The sequence below is a fragment of the Papio anubis genome, chromosome X (genome assembly GCF_008728515.1).
Source record: "Papio anubis isolate 15944 chromosome X, Panubis1.0, whole genome shotgun sequence".
Taxonomy (NCBI): Eukaryota; Metazoa; Chordata; class Mammalia; order Primates; family Cercopithecidae; genus Papio; species Papio anubis.
The window spans coordinates 94,092,662-94,112,021 of NC_044996.1; the positions used below are offsets into that span (position 1 = coordinate 94,092,662).

At 41.6% G+C, this 19,360-nt stretch overlaps 1 protein-coding gene and 1 pseudogene across 8 annotated transcripts in view; one reads left to right on the top strand and one right to left on the bottom strand.

Moving 5' to 3' along the window:
• Positions 1-19,360, bottom strand: part of SHROOM4 (shroom family member 4) — a 243,873-nt gene that overhangs the window by 65,968 nt on the left and 158,545 nt on the right. Inside the window, exon 1 of one of the 8 annotated variants that reach the window (XM_021933012.2) lies at positions 3,844-4,258. The exons of the other annotated variants lie outside the window; for them this stretch is intronic. The gene's annotated coding sequence lies outside the window, so the exon portion shown is untranslated. Of the gene's footprint in view, positions 1-3,843; positions 4,259-19,360 lie in introns of those variants that run through there. 8 annotated transcript variants of the gene reach the window in all.
• LOC116272208 lies at positions 10,195-10,295 on the top strand (annotated as a pseudogene).

Here is a 19,360-nt window from a genome sequence, read left to right on the forward strand (position 1 = left end):
GGCAGAGTACAAGAAACATGATAAATAAGTAGATGATACAGAAATAAATAGATAAATTATTTTTTCATTGATTTATTCATATTTACTGTGCCAGGGTCCAGACTAGGCACTGGTAGTACAGGGTTGAATAGGATAAGGGCCCCTGCCTTCAACAAGCTTGCTATATCGTGAGATAAACCAGCTCTCCATCTCCCAGGAGCATTCATGATCACATTCAAGCTGGAAGATTCCATCCTAGCTGGAAATGCCCTTCACCCCAGCAGAAGCACAGAAGATCTCAGTAGTACAAGGCTCTAGAGGGCTAAGGCCTAAAAGGATAGTCCTCGGAAGAATGGCCTTGCTGGGGAAAACAAGGATTGAGTGGTAATAGGCCAGACATAGACCAGGAAGTATAGGAGGAAGGACAGGGGAAGCTGTTTGTCAAAGGCCAGGAAGCAGAGCCACAGGTCAGCAACAGTGGCTAAGATTTAAGCGGAGGAAAGCCAGGTGAAGCCCCTAGCTTTGTAATCACATTGTTCTACTATTGATTTCAGAGTGCCCAGAGGGGAGGCTGAAGGCACAAGGAGACCTTGGGGGCTATGCTTGCTCTGGAGTCCTACACACAAAGCCACACTGCCAGGAAATCTCTCCAGCTGCTCCTACCAGGTAGTTATCTGGTCAACAACTATTTATCAAGCATCTACCAGTAGTAGTACTATGTACCATGGGTATCTACTATGTCCTGCGTTTTTAGGCACTGATGATATAGTGGAAAACAGGATATCTTTCCTATTTCAAGCCTTTTTCCATATTTAGGATTCTTGAGTTCTGAGTTTAAAGTGCGGGCAGTCAGCCTTGGTGCCACCTTCTCCCTAACCATCCAATCCCACACTGAATTCCATTGAGTCTTTTGTTATGATGTTTCTCTGGCCCTGGTTTGCGCTCTCTCTCTCTCTCTCTCTCTCTCTCTCTCTCTCTCTCCCCCCTGCCCCCCACGTCCATTTTCACTGTTGCCATTAGACAGAACCACAGCTCTTCTCCCAGAACCCACCACCAGCAGCTCCTGTTCTAGTCCAGGCCCTTTATGCCCCAAATACTGCAGGAGTCTGCCAGCCTATCTCCGTTGTTCTACCTCCAGTCACCACTTTTAGGTCATATCACATTAAACACCAACTGAATTGGGGGTACTTTCCTATTCAAGAATCTTCACTGGCTCCCTATTTCTTACTCTGTCCCACATCAAACGTAAACTAGATCAGAGTTTCAAAGTCTTCAATAAGGTACCTTTACCCATCAGCTCAATCTCTCATGTCTCTGCTCCAATCACACCCTGCAACCAGCTCTGTCCCTTTCTGATTCTGTGCCTTTGCTGTTGATATTCCTGTCGATCTAACGCAGGCTCTGGGGCCAGACCACCTTTGTTTGAATCCCAGCTCTGCCACTTATTAGCTCTGTTGCTTTAGATGGTGACTTCACTTCTCAGAGCCCTAATTTTCATGGCAGTAAAATGGGGACAATAGTACCAAATGGGGTTGTTGAAAGATCAAATGAGACAATGCAAGTGCTTTGAATCAGGCCTGGCAAGGCCTCGACCAATCATAGTTATGACTATGACTGTTCCCTCTGCCAGGAATGCCCCCTTTCCTTTTGTTAACCTAAAACCTACCTGTTCTTCAAGGTACTGCTCAAGTACCATCTCCTCCAGGAAGCTTGCTCTGGGTAATCTAGCCCTCACATTGGCTCTATAATAATATGATAGCTGATATTGCCCATCATCATTTCATGCGTGTCAGTCTCATCTCACTAACCATGCCAAGCCAGTAGGCAATGAGTGAAAAATGAGTGAGACAGATGTAGGTTCAAATCCCCTCTGTCACTTTAGATGTGTGTATCTGTAAGTCGCTTAACCCATCTGAACTTTAGTTTTCTTATCTGAGAAAGGAAACAATTCCTATCTGGCTAGGTGACTGTGGGGATTAGAGATAGTATTCTCAAAGCATCTGGGACACAACCTGATGCACAGCCAGTGGTCAGTAAATAGCAGCTACTATAATAACGGTTATTAGCTCAGACTTGTACTTTTTGATGGTTCAAGAGTACCCACACCTAGGGTACCATCCACTTGCCACACTGTGAAACATACCTTACAAAGACTCTTACTCTTTTTTTTTTTTTTTTGACGAGTCTCATTCTTGTCGCCAAGCCTGGAGTGCAATGGCACGATCTCGGCTGACTGCAACCTCCACCTCCCTGGTTCAAGCAATTCTCCTGCCTCAGCCTCCTGAGTAGCTAGGATTACAGGCATGCGCCACCATGCCCGGCTAATTTTGTATTTTTAGTAGAGACAGGGTTTCACCAGGTTGGCCAGGTTCGTCTCGAACTCCTGACCTCACGTGATCCACCCACTTCAGCCTCCCAAAGTGCTGGGATTACAGGCATGAGCCGCCATGCCTGGTTGACCCCTTACTCTTTCTAGGGTTTCTCCAGGAGTAGGAAATAATCCCAAAGTAGACAGAAGTGGGAAGTGGGGGCTTTTGGGGCACAGAGAAAACTAAAGGCTAGAAGAACAAAAATCCAAACAGAGGGAGCTGGAGCCAGACCTACAGCCTTCTAACCCTAGTTTGGGACAGGAGAATAAACTGTCTATATGTTCTACTATTTGGCCTATTATTAGTCCTGAATAGCCCTAGACTTGAAGTCAGTGCACACTTGCATTCAAATTGCAGTTGTGTTGCCACGGGCAAGTCACTTCTGTGAGTTGAAGATTTTTTATCTGCAAAATGGGGAAGATCACCATCTGTTTTTCATGAGTTATGTTTTGGATTAAATGCAGTCCCATGTGTGAAATCAATCAGCATAGTGCCTGACATACGGTATAAACTTAAAGAAAACACACAGCAAGGACCACTTATTGAACACTTAAGATGTGCCAGGCACTAAGCACTTCACATGCATTAACTGATTTAATCATCTCTCTAACCTTATGTGAAACAGTTATTATTATTGTTATTATTATTAAGACAGGGCCTCTCTGGCTCTGTTGCCCAGGGTGGAGTGCAATGGCACAATCATAGCTCACTGTAACCTCAAACTCCTGGGCATAAGTTATCCTTCTGTCTCAGCCTCCTGAGTAGCTAGGACTACAGGCTACAGGTACATGCTGCTGTGTCTGGCTAATTTTTTTTGTATTTTTTTTGTAGAGATGGGGTTTTCACCATGTTGGCCAGGCTGGTCTTGAACTCCTGGCCTCAAGCAATCTTCCTGCCTGAGCCTCCCAAAGTGCTGGGATTACAGGCATGAGCCACCATGTCCAGCGGGTAAAAGTTATTATTATCCCCACTTTACAAATGGAGAACAAGAGACGCATAAAGCTTAAGTGATTTGCCAGGAGCACATAGCTAATAACCAGCAGAATTGGGAATGAAACTCAGATCCTCCAGTTTCTTCCTAGGAGACCACACGACCCCTCCTCTCCAAGGAAGAGTCTGTCTGAAAAAGCCTGTATTCCTGAGGTTTCCCATAGCAATTCCCTCAAGAAGCACTCAGAAAAGGGAGGTCTCATTAGTCCTAGAGCTGAAACCATTCCTTCCATAGGCAGTGGAGAGGGAGAGGAGGAGAAACAAACAGAAAAGTAAGAAAATGCCTATGACCAACCATGCAGCTCTAGGCCAAGATGTGAAGGCAATGACCCCAGTGCTTGCCCTTTCTCCTCAGGCTGGCTCAGGCACTATCAATAAGCACACACCTCATCCCATCCTTCATTACTCCAAAATGCTTTTCTTAGGAAGAAAAAGAAAGAAATATTGAAGGAAGAAAGCAAGAGGGGGAAGAGTGGCAGCAGCCATGGCTACTGGCTGTACCTACCATGGAAGTTGCCCAGGGTGGAGAGATGGCTTGGGAGAGAGCGGGGTATCCGGCTAGCTCAGACTCTCGTTGACAAACCCTCCAGCCAGCGTCCTCCCTTAGCTGGGACCCATCTGCCCTCCAGTTAAGGCCTTCTGGGGCAAGGGACCATCAGCCCAAGATGCTGAGTGTGATCCAAGGGGCTCAGGCACAGTCAGATTCCAGTTCTAAGAACAGGAAGGAGTAGTACTGAAGGCAAGGTATGACCATCAGCCGGGGTGGACCTAGATATGGCCACAGCCTTAGGGAATGAAAGCCAGTGTCAAGAGCTGGATAGGAGTGAAGACACTGCTCTAGGAACCAGCCACCCTGGTGGCAAAGGGAAGGACGAAAGGCACTTCCAGCAGCATAAACAGCCCCCCTGCTCCCTACTCCAACCTCCTCTGTGCCCTGGCCCACCCCCTTGGCAGCTCAGAGGCCAATAAGGAAGCTGGGCCCCCAGCCACTGCTAGAACTCAGGAAAGGAGCAAGGAAATGATGTTTGGGAAAGATAAAGCGGGTGTCTAAAAAGAATTTTTAAAAATACACGTAAGTGAGAGAGAAAAATACCCCAGACACATACTCTTAAAAGAATTCCTGTGCTTCCTGGACTGAGTTGACCCCACCCAGCCATCTCTGCAGGTCCTCTGGGCCCCAGAAAAGTACAGATAAGCCAGGACCAGCAGCCTCCAGGTCCAGAGGAGTAGCACTCCAGCTGATTTTATATAGCTGGGGGCAAGTGACTGAGAGATTTTCCAAGGTGAAGGTCCTGGTAAGATACGAAGGCTCACAAACATTTTGGGATGTATTTACAGGGGTCTGCACTTCCTATGGGGACTTGAGCAGATGCAAAGAAAACCCAATTTCACACCAGAGACTTCAACTCTAGAAAAGGTGCCAATGCTGGAAATGTGGTGTTTGGGGTTAGTATCCCTGGATCTACCATGAATTTACTCTGACCTCTGGCGACTTACTCCCACTCTCTGGGCTTCTGTTTCCTCCCTGCAAAATAAAACATTGAATTCAGTCGTCACAAATGACCCTTCCCGCTCTAGCATGCTATGATGTAGTAGTCCTAGCCCCCAGACTGAGGCTCCAAATGATGCCCTAAGTGATTAGCGTAGTAGCCAGAATCCAGAGCAGCCCTATGTGGATTTGTTGCACCCCCTAAGCCCAGGCTCCGACACCAGGATTTAATTTATCTTGGGGAATTAGAGTCAGGGTTTTTCTTTCATTAACACTCCTAATTCCCTACTCCAGTTTCCCTTGGCCTCTGGCCTCAATTCCAGTAATTTCTGACTCCTGAGAGGGCTATGCAAACTCCCTTAGGACATGAAGTATGCTAGGGCCTTTCCTCTCTGGGGAAATCATGCCTGGAGGCCCCTTCCCCTTTCTTCCCTCTGTATCTCACAGGAGAGTCTGGGTTGACTTTTATCAACTATAATGGCCTCATTACAGTTGTAATGTACAACTTTACAGTTGTACAGTTTTATCAACTGTAATGGCCTCATTACAAAGGGGAAAGTTTGGGAGCTTTGAGGAGCATATGGATCTGGCTTACAGTCTCAGCTCTACCACTCACTAGTTGTTTGGCCTTGGGCATGTCACAGAACCTTGGTTTCCTCATCTATAAAACATGACTGGCATGTGACAGGCACTCAGTAAATGCTGTTTTTAATATTACCCGTATGCAAAACAATAATGAGCAAGGTACCAGTAGCAATAAGAAAACTGATTTCTTCGATCCAAATGAAGATAAAAGAGAAAGGACTAGTCTAAGAAGGCTCAAACGCCAAACCCAGTATGCTCTGGAACAGCACGTCTCAAATTGTAGTGGGCATACTCACCACCTGGGGATCTTGTTAAAATGCAGATTTTGATTCAGCGAGGCCCAGGTTCTGACTTTCTAATAAGCTCCAGAGTGATACTGATGCTCCTGGTGTGATAACCACATTTTCAGTGGCAATATACCAGGGCATAATCTGGTCCAAAAAATGCGTCAGGTTAAAATCTCTTCTCATTTCATTCCTCAGGCCTGGGTGTCCAGCCTCCCTTGCTCTTCTGGTCACCAAATGTCTTTCTCCTTTTGCTCAGCGACCCAGCCCATACAAACGCTTGCCTGAAGAAGCTTGCCAATCCCCACTTCCTAACAAAATAAAGAGCAACTGGTTTGTTATCAGTGTGACCCTGCCAGTGGCCAGGTGAGGCTGAAGAAATTGTGACTAGAGGTGCAAGCATGTTCCTGGGGCTGGCTGAGGTAGGGAGAAAGGGTGTGAAGATGAGAGTCGGGATGTCATCAGATGAGGAGTAGGCAGGTGGGCACAGACAGTGTATACTCAAGAAGTCCTTCGTTGAGGGAAGATGAGAGAGAAACTTGAGAGGTTCAGCCAGTTTGGGATTTGGGGAAGAGCTTGGGAGATGTGGTGGAGGGAAAAGGGCATACTCTCCCATTTAGCAGAGCTGAGTTCCAGATAACATGATCAAGTATGACCTCCTATGCTCAGGGGACGGTAAAGATGACTGCTTCTTTTCCAAGTACTCAGGAGATGTGAACTTGGCATGGGGGCACAGGAAGGTGGGCACATGCAGCAGAAAAGCCAGAAGCTGGCTCCCAGGAGAGGCCTTATAAAGGCTCTTGTGAGCGGTGAGGGGTGGAGGTGGACCAATTCTGAAAGGAGTCAGTCTCCAGCTGCCCTAGTCAGCTGTCATCCCATATCTTCCGATAGCACCATCTGTCTTTGAGCCTGGCTCCCAGCAGACCCCTGAAGAGATACTTGGGAGAAGATGAGCAGAAAGAGAACCATGGCTCTGCTCTAACGTTAGGGGAAAAAGGAAAATGTGACCCCTGTTGCTTGTGGTTGTGCTCAACCTGAGGCCTGGACCATAACAGAGTGTGGGTACTTTCCTCTTTTTCAAGTATTTGTATAAATAGAAGCACAAAATAACGTCCTTGATTAGCTCTGTTTATTTTCTGTGGCTCTTCCAGCCTCCCTCCAAACAGCACATTCCACCTGCCCCACACGAAGAAGCCCAAGCTCATTCTGGCAAGCTCAGCAGGAAGGGAAGCCCACAGACAAGCCGGGGGACAGAACAATGCATGGCTTGTTTATCTGACAGAAGAGGGGAAAAGCTGCCTGGTCGCCATGGAGGGACACAGAGCTCTGAAGGCCCACCCCCACCCACTGTTGGCTGGGGTCCTTACAGCCTGGTAATCAGGAAACCCTTCCTTATTATAGACCCAACCAAGGGGGGAAGTGTGTGTGTGTGTGTGTGTGTGTGTGTGTGTGTGTGTGTGTGTAATTTGAAAGAGAACTTTCAGGACAATGGCTTTCTCATCAGTCTGGGAAAGCTATAATCTGGGTCATCTGAGAGATGAATACTTTCTGGAGAAGGGGCTTTTGGTACCCAGCTCTGCCTCCCCGCCTCCCCTCCTCTCCCCCACTCCTTTGAATAGCCAGTTCAAGTTCTTCCATGTAAATCTGCTGGGTCCCCCTCCACACCCTCCACCTCAGAATCCATCCCTGGCTAAAAAGAAACCCAGGGTAGGGAATAAGAAAAGAAGGGAATGTTCGAGTGGAAATAAAGACTCCTCCCAAATGCTGTGGTGTGTGTCAGGGGTGCTCTTTGTCTTTCTGCATAGGGAGTGATAACTTCATCTGGCTAGGGCATTACATTTGACCCTCTGCTTCCATTTCTCCATTTTCACATTGAAATCTTTAAGACACAGGGGAACACCTCTTTTTCCAAAGAAGGTTGGCAGGAAGTAACCATACAGATGACTCGGGAAAGCTCTGCACATGGCAGCGGGTAGGAAATGCTTAGTATTTTAGAAATGCAGTACTCAGGATTTTCTTTCAGAAAGGGCTGGAGAGAAATTTCTAGTTTTTATATATATAGTGTGATAAAACATACCAATCATAGACTTGTTTAACTGATGGAAGAGGGAAAATGCTGGTTAATCTTGTCAATGATCCTAAAGGCAAAGAGGTGGATAGTGAATATTTCGAAGCTTCTAGAAGCAAGGGAAGCAAGTCCAGAATCTGAATAATGAAAAGAGGTTTTTTCCCTCTCCCTTCTATGTACAAAAGTTAAGGGTGCAACACCAGAGGGCTAAGGGAGACTTCAGAGGAGCACATAGGGAAAATGGCATCAAGTTCACAGTGCACCATCTGACTCAACGGATAGCCTTAAAGTTTTTGCCATGATGCCCAGTTTCCTAAACCAACACCCAAAACGATAAAGAAGGTGGAGGATGTTTGTCCTCCAGCTCTGGTTTCTATCAGTAACATTTATAGCATCCCTTGGGAAAGAGGCTGCAGGAATAATACCAGTTTTTCTTTCTTCCTCCTTGAAGCCCATTATCTCTTTCAGTCCAAACTCACTGTTCGACCTACCACTTTTCAGAGGTCTGATGGAATCCATAAAGGTTTTCCCCAGAGTCAAGTCTCAAAGGCCTCAGAACTACTTCTGGCCACTCCCCAAGTCATCTCTACTACTAAAGACACGGAGCTCTAGGACAATAGCCAAAAACAGTTAGGACCCCAATAGAAACAAGAACACCCAGTCACTCTGCTTTGATACAACTTGACAACCAGGAGGAGCCAACACCCAGCAGGGCTAGAGCACAGTGAGCAAGGTGGACTGTAGTGGGAGATGATATTGGGGAGGTGCATAGGCCAGATCATGGAGTTTCCAAAGGCTGAAACAGTTTGAATTTTATTCTCAGTGAAATGGGAAATTGTAAGAGGTAGTTAAGCAGAAGACTAGCATGACGTAACTTTTTTAAAGGTTTGACTTGGCTGATGGATTTAGCGGGGTGGGTCAAGAGTAGAAGAGAGAACCATTTAAAGGGACTATTATAGGTAAGAGATAATGGTGGTTTGTTCTAGGAAAGTAGCAGTCTGGACAAGAACAAGAGATTTGATTAGAGGTATTTTGGAGAGGTAGGGCTGACAGTATTTGTTGATGGACTAAATATGGAGAATGAAGAAAAAAGAATGAGCTATGACGCTCGAGTCACCTGGCATCTGTACCTTCTTAGCACAGTATTCCTTCCCGAAACTGAGTCATTAGTGGCTCTCAAAAGAAAATTGGCAGTCTTCACTATTGTTTTGTCCAAGCATTTACAGAGCTCCTCTATCTACATTTAAGGTGTTTGGAGAGGTACTAGGCAACATGCCAAAATCCCTGTGCTCAAGGAATTTAGTGTGGTAGAGAATGGACAAAAAATACCTAGAAGACCATTAAGAAGGATGGAATGTCAGAAGTATCAGAAAGGAAATGCTAACAAAATGAGAGTCAAAAGAAGGAGAGAGCACTGCTGCTTGAATCAAGAACAGCATCACAGAACCTCTGAGCTGATTTTGGAAGAGTCAATACGATCACCACTGAAGATGACTGGGAGAGAGGCCATGCCAGATTTGCATGAACAGAAGTGGGAAGCACAGGAATACCATGAAAGAAGAAAACACAGTTTTTATAGGGCACAGAGGAAGTGAAATTAGAATGATACAAGAGCATGGTGGACCTTAAGAGTCAAGTTAGAGCCTTTACTTCACATAATCCAATAGGCAAGAGAGAGCCCTTGGAAGTTCCAGAGTAGAAGAGCAATATGGTACAAGCGGTATTATAGGAAAGTTATTATGGTAACCTTGTGTAGGATAAATTATGTGGATAGATACTGGAAGCATAGAGAAGTGAGTAGGCTAACGGAATAAACACAATAAAAGGTAAAATCAGAGCAATGGCAGTGGGGATGGAGCAGAAAGGAAGAATGTGACAGAGAATCAATAGGGTTGGACTACTGATTACATAAGCAGAGAGAACAGATGGCTGTGAAGCACGTAGAAGGCTGATACCACTAATCTAAATAGCAAAGTCACAGGCAAGAACAAGCTTCAGGAAACATGAGTTTGATTTCAGATATTAGTTTGTTATGCTAGCAAATTCTGTAGGTAGGTGTGCCCAGCGAGCAGCTTAATGTGTGGACTGCAGTACTAGAAAGAGGTTAGGGCACGGTATGGACATGTGGTCACTATCCAGAAAGGCTGTTGCAGTGGATGTGACTGCCCATGGCTAACGTATGCAAAGGAGACAGGGGATGATAGATCTCTGCAGGTCTACAGTTCAGGGAGAAGAGGAAGAAGGGCTGGTAATAGAGACAAAACAATGAAATGCCATTTTCAATGATATTGGCAATACTTTTTAAAGATAAGTGCTGACAAAGTTGTGGGGAAATAGATATACATTGTTGGGTGGGAATGGAAATAGGTACACACTTGCTAAAGGGAATTTTGGCATATGTTATCAGGAGATTTAAAATGTTCCTACTGTGCTTGCTTTGGCTGACATATACTAAAATTGCAATGATACAGAGATTAGCGTGGTTCCTGCAAAAGGATAATGTGCAAATTTGTGAAATGCTCCATATTTTTACTGCAATTAGTGGTAATGGTTTCACAACCTTGTGAATATACTAAAACCCACTGAATTACACACTTGAAGTAGTAAATTTTATGGTATGTGAATTATATTTAAGAAATTTCATATCCTTTGATCCAGTTTTTCCACTCCTAGGATTTTATTCTAAGAAAGCCATTAAAGATGTACACACTGATTTACATACTTGAAGTGTCTTCCACTGCAGGGTTATTCATAATGGTAAAATTTGAAATATCCTAGCTGTCCCACATTTAGCAAGAGTTAGAACATATTGTGTATTTACATGGAGGAATAATAGTTTGTCATTAAAAACCACGTTTTTGAAGACTACTTAATGATCCTGAAAAAGGCTCACAATATAATGGTAAATTTAAAAATTATATACAAACCTGAACATATTACAAGTCCAATTCAAGAAATGTATATGCATATATATCCATATTCTTACACAGACATGCACATATTGAAAGGCTGGATATAAATATACTAATATTGTACCAGTGGGTATTTACCTTTGTGTGGTGGAATTAAGGGTTATTTTTATTTTTCATACTTTTAAATCATGTCTAGATTTTATACACTACACGTGTATTACCTTTTAAATAAAAAAGGTTTCTTTTTCTGAGACAGAGTCTTGCTCTGTTGCCAGACTAAAGTGCAGTGGTGTGATCTTGGCTCACTGCAACCCCTGGCTCCCGGGTTCAAGAGATTCCCCTGCCTCAGCCTCCCAAGTAGCCGGGACTACAGGCACGCACCACCACACCCGGCTAATTTTTTTTTTTTTGTATTTTAGTAGACACAGGGTTTCACCATGTTGGCCAGGATGATCTCCATCTCCTGACCTTATGATACGCCCACCTTGATCTCCCAAAGTGCTGGGATTATAGGCGTGAGCCACCGCAACCGGCCATAAAAAGAGGTTTCTAAAGAAAAATGTCACCATTCTACATGGACATATCATTTATCCAGGCAACTGTCTGATATAGCTGTCTGACATATTCTTAAATTAGGAATCTGCAATTATACTTGTGATTCCACTTAACTATTTCAAAGATATAGATTTTTCCCTCAGAGAAATCAGCCTAGAGTCCACCAACCTAGCAAAATGCTTTTTTTCCACATAATTTTGCTGCTTGGCAGTGGATTCTTTTGTCTTACTACTTTATAAAAATTCCATCTGACAGCTTTTTACCCTTAATATTAGCACTGGGAGCTATCCTTTGCTGTGAGAGTAGACCAGGGCTGGGAGAATCAGGAGCAAGTTTGAGGAGGCCAGGCAAAGGAAAAGGGAAGTCAAGTCAAGGTCAGTATCAAGGCCATGCTCAGTGTGTTGGATAAAAAAACAAACAAACAAACAAACAAAATACACTACTCAGGGTCTTCCTGGCTTTAGTTCTTTTCCAGTTGCCTGATAGACTTGGTGGGACACAGTTGGCTAGAGAGGGACCAAAAGTACAAGAAAATTTAGTGGTGGTGGTGGAGGTGTGGCAGCAAGTACCATTTGTAAAGCCGTCTAACTGCTAATATTTTTATGCAACATTTACAGTTCATAAAGAACTTTCATATACACCACTCCATTTCATTATCATAACCTTACTAACTCCACTCAGAAAAGAAGAAACTCAGGCTTAGGGAGGTGAAATATATCACATAAGGTTTGAACACAAGTTTTTTGCTTCCAAATTTCTATGTCCCCCCAACCCCCAAATAGTGGTTCTCTAAGTTGTACTATAGACCAGCATCAGCATCACCTGAGAACTTGTAGGAAAGAAAATTCTGGGGACCCATCCTCGACCTTTTGAATCAGAAACTCTCGGGGTGGGGCCCAGCAATCTGAGTTTTGTTTTGTTTTGTTTTTATACTTTATGTTCTGGAATACATGGGCAGAACATGCAGGTTTTTTACATAGGTATACACGTGTCATGGTGGTTTGTTGCACCCATCAACCCATCATCTACATTAAGTATTTCTCCTAATGCTATCCCTCCCCTAGCCCTCCACCCCTGACAGGCCCCAGTGTGTGATATTTCCCTCACTGTGTCCATGTGTTCTCATTGTTCAACTCCCACTTATGAGTGAGAACATGTGGTGTTTGGTTTTCTGTTCCTGTGTTAGTTTGCCTAGAATGATGGTTTCCAGCTTCATCCATGTCCCCGAAAAGGACATGAACTCATCCGTTTTTATGGCTGCATAGTATTCCATGGTGTATATGTGCCACATTTTCTTTATCCAGTCTATCATTGATGGGCACTTGCGTTGGTTCCAAGTCTTTGCTATTGTGAATAGTGCTACGATAAGCATATGTGTACATGTGTCTTTACAGTAGAATGATTTATAATCCTTTGGGTATATACCCAGTAATGGGATTGCTAGGTCAAATGGTATTTCTAATTCTAGATCCTTGAGGAATCGCCACACTGTCTTCCACAATGGTTGAACTAATTTACATTCCCAACAACAGCATAAAAGTGTTCCTATTTCTCCAAATCCTTTCCAGCATCTGTTGTTTCCTGACTTTTTAATGATTGCCATTCTAACTGGCATGAGATGGTATCTCATTGTGGTTTTGATTTGCATTTCTCTAACGGCCAGTGATGATAAGCTTTTTTTCATGCTTGTTGGCCACATAAATATCTTCTTTTGAGAAGTGTCTGTTCATATTCTTCACCCACTTTTTAATGGGGTTGTTTTTTTTTCTTGTAAATTTGTTTAAGTTCCTTGTAGATTCTGGATATTAGCCCTTTGTCAGATGGATAGATTGCAACAATTTTCTCCCATTCTGTAGGTTGCCTGTTCACTATGATGATAGTTTCTTTTGCTGTGCAGAAGCTCTTTAGTTTAATTAGATCCTGTTTGTCAGTTTTGGCTTGTGTTTCCATTGCTTTTGGTGTTTTAGTCATGAAGTCTTTGCCCATGGCTATGTCCTGAATGGTATTGCCTAGGTTTTCTTCTAGGGTTTTTATGGTTTTAGGTCTTACATTTAAGTCTTTAATTCATCTTAATTTTTGTATAAGGTGTAAGGAAGGGGTCCAGTTTCAGTTTTCTGCATATGGCTAGCCAGTTTTCCCAACACCATTTATTAAATAGGGAATCCTTTCCCCATTGCTTGTTTTTGTCAGGTTTGTCAAAGATCTGATGGTTGTGGATGTGTGGCATTACTTCTGAGACCTTAGTTCTATTCCATTGGTCTATATATCTGTTTTGGTACCAGTATCATGCTGTTTTGGTTACTGTAGCCTTGTAGTATAGTTTGAAGTCAGGTAGTGTGATGCCTCCAGCTTTGTTCTTTTGGCTTAGGATTGTCTTGGCTATCTGGGCTCTTTTTTGGTTCCACATGAAATTTAAAGTACTTTTTTCTAATTCTGTGAAGAAAGTCAATGATAACTTGATGGGGAAAGCAATCAATCTAAAAATTGCCTTGGGCTGTATGGCCATTTTCACGATATTGATTCTTCCTATCCATGAGCATGGAATGTTTTTCCATCTGCTTGTGTCCTCTCTTATTTCCTTGAGCGGTGTAGTTCTCCTTGAGGTCCTTCGCATCCCTTGTAAGTTGTATTCCTAGGTATTTTATTCTCTTTGTAGCAATTGTGAATGGGAGTTCACTCATGATTTTGCTCTATTTGTCTATTATTAGTATATAGGAATGCTTGTGATTTTTGCACATTGATTTTGTATCCTGAGATTTTGCTGAAGTTGCTTATCAGCTTACGGAGATTTTGGGCTGAGATGATGGGGTTTCCTAAATATACAATCATGTCATCAGCAAACAGAGACAATTTGACTTCCTCTCTTTCTATTTGAATACCCTTTATTTCTTTCTCTTGCCTGATTGCCCTGGCCAGAACTTCCAATACTATGTCGAATGGGAGTGGTGAGAGAGGCCATCCTTGTCTTGTGCCGGTTTTCAAAGGAAATGTTTCCAGCTTTTGTCCATTCAGTATGATGTTGGCTGTGGGTCTGTCATAAACAGCTCTTATTATTTTGAGATACATTTCATCAATACCTAGTTTATTGAGAGTTTTTAACATGAAGGGGTGTTGAGTCTTATCGAAGCCCTTCTCTGCATCTATTGAGATAGTCATGTGTTTTTTGTCATTGGTTCTGTTTATGTGATGGATTACATTTATTGATTTACGTATGCTGAGTCAGCCTTGCATCCCAGGGATGAAGCCGACTTGATCGTGGTGGATCCTCTAGATGATTCTAATGCATGCTCATAAGTTTGAGAACCATTACTGTACCATACTTTTTAAAACAGATTTTCAAGTGACTTCTTCTAAATACTGGCTGCTGCTATTTTGGTTCTTGTGGGGTGCTGCTTTCCAAGGTAGGCTGGAAACCTACCTTTAGCTGTCAGTGCTATGTGTATAATAGAGGGCAGCTGCTTAAAAAGTATGTAGGTTCCAGGGACAGGAATGTTCTTCTTTAGGGTGAGGAAGCTCCCGGGACCAAGAGAGCAATTCTTGAATCACAGCTGCCCTTGTCAGGGGGAGATAAGTGCTGGTGAGCAGTTGCCATATATGTACTTCCCTGGTAAGGCCTCTTTTCATTAAGGCTTTTGTATGGTTCCACAATGTTCCACATAAGCCCTTGGGAAATTTCTCTTTCTGAGGTATTTATATTCACAAACCTCGAGTTCATCAAGCTGTTCACTTCATTTTCTATACCTTTATTAAGGTTTAGTTGACAAAATTGTACATATTTATAATACACATTTTTTCATATATGTAAACATTGTGAAATGATTAAATAAAGCTAATTTACATATCCATAGCCTCACATACTTATCATTTTTTGTGGTGAGAACATTTAAGATCTACTCTCTTAGCAATTTAAGTATACATTACTATTAACTACAGTCACTATTCTGTATATTAGATTTCCAGAATGTACTCCTCTTGTTCAACTGAAGCTTTGTATCCTTTGATCAACAGCTCATTTCCTGCCCCACCCCTCTATCCCTGGTGACCACCATTCTACTCTCTGCTTCTATGAGTTTGACATTTTATTATTATCATTATTATTTTTAATATAATTTCGACTTCTATGTTAGATTCAGGGGGTGCATGTGCAGGTTTGTTACATGGGTATATTGTGTGATTCTGAAGTTTGGGGTATGAATGATCCCATCACCTGGGTACTAACCACAGTACCCAATAGCTTTCCAGTCCTTGTCCCCCTCTGTCCTTCCCTCCCCTATCTAGTAGGCCCCAGTGTCCATTGTTGCCATCTTTATGTCCATGAGTACCCATTGTTCTTACTTATAAGTGGGAGTTAAGCATGTGGTATTTGGCTTTCTGTTCCTGCATTAATTTGCTTAGGATAATGACATCCAGCTATATCTATGTTGCTGCAAAGGACATGATTTTGTTCTTTTTATGGCTGCATAGTATTCCATGGTGTATATATACCACATTTTATTTATCCAGTACACCACTGATGGGCACCTAGGTTGATTCCATGTCTTTGCTATTGTGAATAGTGCTGCAATGAACAAACAAGTGCAGGTGTCTTTTTTGGTAGAACTATTTATTTTCTTTTGTATATATACCAAGTAATGGGATTGCTGGGCCAGAGTTCAGCTTTTTTACATTTCACATATGGGATCATGTGGTATTTGTCTTTCCACGCCTGGTTTATTTCCTTAGCATAATGTCCTCCAGTATCATACACATACATGTTGTACAAATGCAGGATTTCCTTCTTTTTTATGGCTGAATAGTATTTCATTGTATATATGTATGTGAGTGTGTATATATATTTATTTCTCTCTCTCTCACACACACACACACATATATATACATATATATAACATTTTCTTTATTCAGTCATTTGTTGTTGGACACTTAGATTTAGTCCATATCTTGGCTATTGTGAATAATACTGTAATAAATATGGGAGTGCAAATATCTCTTTAACATACTGATTTCATTTGCTTTAGATATATACCCAGAAGTGGGACTGCTGGATTATATTATAGTTCTATTTTTAGCTTTTTGAGAGACCCTCATACTGTTTTCCATAATGGCTATACTAATTTACATTTCTACCAATAGTGTATAAGGGTTCCTTTTTCTTCACACCCTCACCAACAGTTGTCTTTTTGATAATAGACAGTCTAACAGATGTGAGGTGATATGTCATTGTGGTTTTGATTTGCATTTCACTGATGATTAGTGATGTTGAACATTTTTTAAATATACTTGTTGACCATTTATATATCTTCTTTTGAGCAATGTCTCTACAGATCTTTGGAACATTTTTCAATCAAGTTATTTGTTTTCTTACTATTGACTTGTTTGATTTCCTTATATGTTTTGGATATTCCTTATCAAATATGATTTGCAAATATTTACTCCAATCCTGTAGGTTTGTTGTCTCTTTGCTCTGTGGATTGTTTCCTTGGCTGTACAGAAGCTTTTTAATTTGATGCAATCCAACCTATTTTTGCTTTTGTTGCCTGTGCTTTTAGGGCCATAGCCAAAAAATCTTTGCCAAAGCCAAATGTCAAAAAGCTTTTCCATATGTTTTCTTGTAGTAGTTTTAGAGTATAAGGTCTTATGTTTAAGTCTTTAATCAATTTTGAATTGGTTTTTATATATGGTATAGGATAAGAGTCCAATTTCATTCTACATGTGAATATCCAGTTTTCACAACACCATTTATTGAAGAGACTGTGCTTTCCTCATTATGCATTCTTGACACTTTTGTTAAAGATCAGTTGGCTGTAAATGTGTGGATTTATTTTTGGGCTCTCTCTTCTGTTCCATTGAACTGTATTTCCATTTTTATGCCAGTACCATACTGCTTTGATTACTATAGTTTTATAGTATATTTGGGATCAGGTAGTATGATGCCTCCAGCTTTTTTTTTTCCTCAAGATCTCATTAGCTGTTTGAGGTCTTTTGTGGTTCCTTACAAATTTTAGAATTTTTTATTCCTGTGAAAAAATGTAGTTGGAATTTTGATAGAGATTGCATTCAATCTGTAGATTGTTTTCGGCAGTATGGACATTTTAATGATAGTAATTCTTCTAACCCATGAGCATGGAATATCTTATTTTTATTTATGTCTTATTTATTGTGTCCTCTTTAATTTATTTCATCAATATTTTACAGTTTTTAGTATACAGATTTTTATCTCATTGATTACATTTATTCCTAAGTATTTTAGATTTATTTTGATGCTATTGTAAATGGGATAGTTTTTAAAATTTCTTTCTAAGTTTATTGTTGGTGTATAGAAATGTTATTGATTTTTACAGGGTAATTTTGTATCCTGCAACTTTACCGAATTCTTTTATTATTTCTAAGAGCCTTTTGGTGAAGTTCTAGGGTTTTCTGTATAAGATCATGTCACCTACAAATAAAGACAGTTTAACTTCTTCCTTTTCAATTGATATGGCTTTTATTTCTTTTTCTTGCCTAATTGCTCTGGTAGGACTTTCAGTACTATGTTGAGTAGAAGTGGGGAAAATGGGCACCCTTGTCTTTTTCCTATTTTTAAGGAAAAGCTTTCAGCATTCCACCATGGAATATAATGTTAGCTGTGGGCTTCTCATATATAGCTTTATTGTGTTGAGGCACATTCCTTCTACACCTAATTTTTGAACAGGTTTTTTTTTTTTTTATCATGAAAGCATGTTGCACTTTGTGAAATTCTTTTTTTGTATCTATTGAGATGATCATATGACTTTTATCCTTCTACTAATGTGGTATATCACATTTATTGATTTGTGTATGTTGAACTATCTTTGCAGTAAGGAAATGAGGAAATTCAGTGGGGAGTGGGTTGGGAAGGTGGGGGTAGGTGAATCTATGTTCCTCAGAAGGAAAATAATATAGCATTATGGTATGTTTACAATGTTCTCCTGAAGTGTAGAGGACTCATTTTTCATTGTATATGCCTTCTGCAAGTATTGCTTTGAAAAAAAAAAAAAAAAGAAACACTTAAAAATTAACTTTTACAAACCAAACTAATTCTTTTTTGTTGTGGTTTAAATATATATGTCTTTTCAGCATTCATATTGGGACAAGTTGATGGTATTAAGAGATAAGGCCCTTGGGAGGGGATTAGGCATTGAGGGCTCTGCCCTCAGGGATAGTATTAGTGCCCTTATAAAAGGGTTTGAGGAAGAGTTTGCCTCTTTTGCCCTTCTACTTCTTCTGCTATGTGAGCACAGCATTTTTCCCCTTTGCTCTCCCTCTATGTGAGGACACAGCAACAAGGCACCACCTTTGAAGCAGAGAATAGCCCTCACTGGATATTAAATCTGCTGGTGCCTTGGTCTTGATTTCCCAGCCTCTAGAACTGTAAGAAACAAATTTCTGTTCTTCACAAATTACCCACTCTAAGGTATTTTGTTGTAGTAGCATAAATGAACTAAGATACCTTCCCACTCTTCTGCTGGTGCTGGTGACAGCCTGAATCATTTACTAAGGTGATAAATCTGGTAGACACTCTGGACTCCCTCCTCTTATTTACCCCTCACATCTGTCTAATCAGGCACCAAGACTTATTGATTCTACCTCCTAGACTAGATAATTCTCAAATCTGCCCCTCCACTCTATCCCTAAATCACTTTTAACTATAGCATTCATTTTCTAACTGGTTGACCTGCCTCTTTTCTCCCTGCAAAATGCAAATGAATACATCTTTTCAAATCGCAAATCCGGTCTTGCCACTCTCATGCTTAAAATTCTTCACTGGATTCCTAGTACTTATGGGAAAAGTCCAAATTCATTAGCATGGTAGCCTAGACCTTCCTCGTTCTTAACCACTATTCTAACCTCCCTCCTCTACAGGTACAGGTAGAGGGATAGGAAGGGAACATGATGAACCAGAAATTGACAATAAAAGGGAAAGCCTCCCAGAAATCCTTTGTGACCAGGAAGAGTGCTGAGGGCCAGGAGAGAACTTAGGACAAAGAAAAACCATGAATTAGTCATGGGGGAGATCTGGGGGAGCAGTCTGCAGGATACTGCATCCATGTTGGGGAGCAGAGGAGTCTATAAGGAATGTGAATGCACAGCATTCAGGCAGGAGTGCTTTGACA